A 3474-nucleotide genomic window follows, 5' to 3' on the forward strand; every position below is an offset into this window, starting at 1 on the left:
GTGCTTTTAAGATCATCTGCTGAAGTCTTGGTGGAGCCAGAGGTCAGAGGTTTATTTAGTATTCTTTCCAGGGTGTTGTGATTGGATTCTACAGTTATAAAACACCCATAAATATACAGATCCCACTTCTGACACCATGTGTTGTCTCCATTTATTTAGATAAAAATTCACTACCAGCTAAGTTAATGGCTAACAAACTTTATCTCTGTTGAGGCCAGGAGGTTGCACAGAGTAATAACAGATTCCTCCAGCCAGACCATGATCCACGCTTACCTTTTGCCCTGTACTTTCTAGGCATAGGTCCACTGTCTGAGCACTCCCCCTGCTTTCCCCAGGAAAACCCTCTCTTTAATGTTGAATTGGAACACACAGTAATTCAGGTTTCAATGGATTGCCATTCAGCAGTAAAGAGTGGGTTTCCATGGGGCATATGCCAGGGCAAAAATAAAAGGCAGAAGCAGAGTATGATGTTTGATGTCTGTTTCAATCAAAGACTGTGGCTATGGGAGAAACAAGACCATCTGGGAGTGATAATGCTGCAAAGCCCTCCACTGTAGACTCAGGTTGTATATATGTGTGAATAAACTATAGATAATAAAGACACTACAGTCTCTGGTGCACCTCATTTACAAAAGGAAACATAAACCCTGTATAAGTGCCTGGAACCCCTGGAATTTGCACTACTCAGAGATTGGGGTGGCATGCAACAATATGTTTCCTTTCCCCCTGGAATAGTCCTCATAATACAACTGTAAAGGCAACATGAAAACCTAACCATCTAAAGCTAGCTCAGAACAACAGCACAGTAATTAAAATTAGTACGCTCTGGAAACCTAGAAAGCTTGGCAAAAACCTGCTTGTCACTTAAAGCCAGGTCCAATATACCTCTCTAGGGAAGGATTTCTACAATGTTGGATTCACCACAGAAATCACTTTGTTAGATGAAGATCAGGTGTTGTTGTGATCTGGTGAACCTGAATCTCCATCTGATCTTTATCTAGGGGTCAGCTCCTACTTTGGAACTTGGGTGGCAGTCTTGAAGACCTTCTGGTCCCCTTGAAAGTCCAATGATTTCTAAACCATCAATTCATACACAACCTATTTGAAAAGCAAGACACTAGATGTCAGCAATTCCATATCCTTGGCATGTATGCACACACACACACACACACACAACCAGGAATCCACTGTGTCCTGTTCCCTCCAAGCAACAAATCCCTCCCCCCCCCCCCATTTCTGAATGCAAAGAATCCGAGAAATAAAGCAGCCGTCTCTACAAAGCAATGTAAGAGCTGCAGGCCAGCATTACGCCTGTTTGTTTCCAGTTTCCACATGCCTGGTGTGTGACTGTCGATGTTACCATCTATGGTAAAAAAAAAGACGAGGGCAGGAAACGGTGGTGAAAACAGCCAACCTCACTGCGGTGTCCCCTCCTTCCCTTCTCAACATGTCCCAGAGCATCATGGCTTTTATGGGCAAGGCTCCCTTGCAAACAAACAGGCTTATTTTTATTTCATTTGTAAGCTGTTCTTGCCTCCTAAGGCTGGTAGTTTAGGACTGAAAGGAATAGCTGGGAATGCAGCCAATGTTCAGAATGAGGAAGGAATGCGGATGTCACGAATGGAATAAAATGCTCTAAATCGGGGTTTTCAGAACTTGTTTGGGAAACATGGTGCAGGCGGCTTTCTTCTGCCTGATAATCCATCTTCTTCTTCTGGAATCCATCACTCCGTCCTTTAGTGGACTCTGTAAGAATCTGAATCCAGATCTACTCAAAGCCTCTGGGTCAAATCCACTACCTGCACCTGGGTCAAATCCACTCCCCTTCTCTCTAGAATGCTAATACAGGGTGAGGAAGGAAACAAAAGTTGTGAGATGAAGGTGAGTGGTGGGAGCTTCAGAGCTGACAAAAGGAAACACCCCTTCACACAACACACAGTTAGATTCTGATATTTACTACGACAAGATGTGGAGATGACCACAACAGCTTTGAAAAGTGATTAGACAAATTCACAGTGGGGGAAAACCATCAATGGCTATTAGTCACGATGGCTCCATGATCTGAGCCAGCATATCTCTGAATTCCAGTTGCTGCGGAATAGCAGTGGGAGAAAGCATTTGCCCTCATGTCCTACTTTTGAGTTTTCTAGAGGAATCCACTTGACCACTATGGTAGTGGGATGCTCAAGAAGATAGGGCTTTGGTTTGACCCAAGCTGCTATGTCTTTGTGAGTGTCTCCTCCAGGAACAGAACTTGCTGCAATGACTTCATGGGGTGAGAGTTGTAGCACAGGTGATCCATGTTCACTTTGATGAGGAAAGCAGCCCTTCAAAGAATATTTTTGCTGACCACGAATTTATGGGATTGGTGGTGTCTATGTTTGTGTAGCCCCACCCACTTACTTTCAGACATGGAGGTGGTGGCACAACAAGGGCTAACAGTGATTCTCTCTGTCCTGTTCCTGACCACCCACCTCCCTCCATGAGACTTCTAGTGTCCCGTCAGGGCTACACTAAGCAATCAATAGCTAGAGTCCATCCCTGAAGCATTCAGCTTTATGGATGGCATAGGCTAAGTGGGGTTGAAAGAAGAAAGGGAGGCATTTCCCAGAACAGAAGTACAGTGGTACCTCAGGTTAAGTATTTAATTCGTTCCGGAGGTCCATTCTTAACCTGAAACTGTTCTTAACCTGAAGCACCACTTTAGCTAATGGGGCCTCCTGCTGCCGCCACACCGCCGGAGCATGATTTCTGTTCTTATTCTGAACCTGAAGCGTATGTAACCTGAAGCATATGTAACCCGAGGTACCACTGTAAACCTCAATCTGCTACCAGATTCTACAGTCTTACACAGATCTGATGTCAATGGGACCTGAGTGATTCTACTGAATAAACCTGTTTAGAGGATCAGGTTCTAAACCGATAAAGTGCGTTTTATATTGCTTATCCTCACGATAATCCAGAGAGGATTTTTTAAAAAAATAATGATAAAATAGATTCTGAAAGAGGATGTCTTACCAGAGTTCCCCAAGGAATTAAGTATATTTGCTTTCAACTTTTGCTTCAAATGTTTCAGCATTTTTAAAGCATGCTTTTTATTATCGTTTGCATCAGTTTTATTTCACACCCCAAGCCTGCAAAACACACATAGATGGCCAGCGCGTGCCTGGCTGGCAGAAATCCAACAGGTAACGCTCTTTCCGTCTCTGAGTCAGGGAAGGCTGCGCCACCTAAATTTCTGCCTACCCTGCTATGCCTACTCCTCCCTTCACCCCTCCCTTGCTTACTGTCCATCATAATTTCAAAGCCCGCCCCTTCCCTCGCGGGAACCTCCCTCTCCAGAAAGCCACGCCCCATGTCTTGTCCCGCTCCTTTTCGTTCACCGCGCCTTGCCCAATCGCCAGCCTCCCTCCAGTCCGACCCGAACTAGAGAGGCGTGGCTGCTCTTCTCCCCGCCTCCTCCCGCTCCCGCCC

Source organism: Podarcis erhardii (assembly GCF_964252035.2).
Source record: "Podarcis erhardii genome assembly, chromosome: 7".
Taxonomy (NCBI): Eukaryota; Metazoa; Chordata; class Lepidosauria; order Squamata; family Lacertidae; genus Podarcis; species Podarcis erhardii.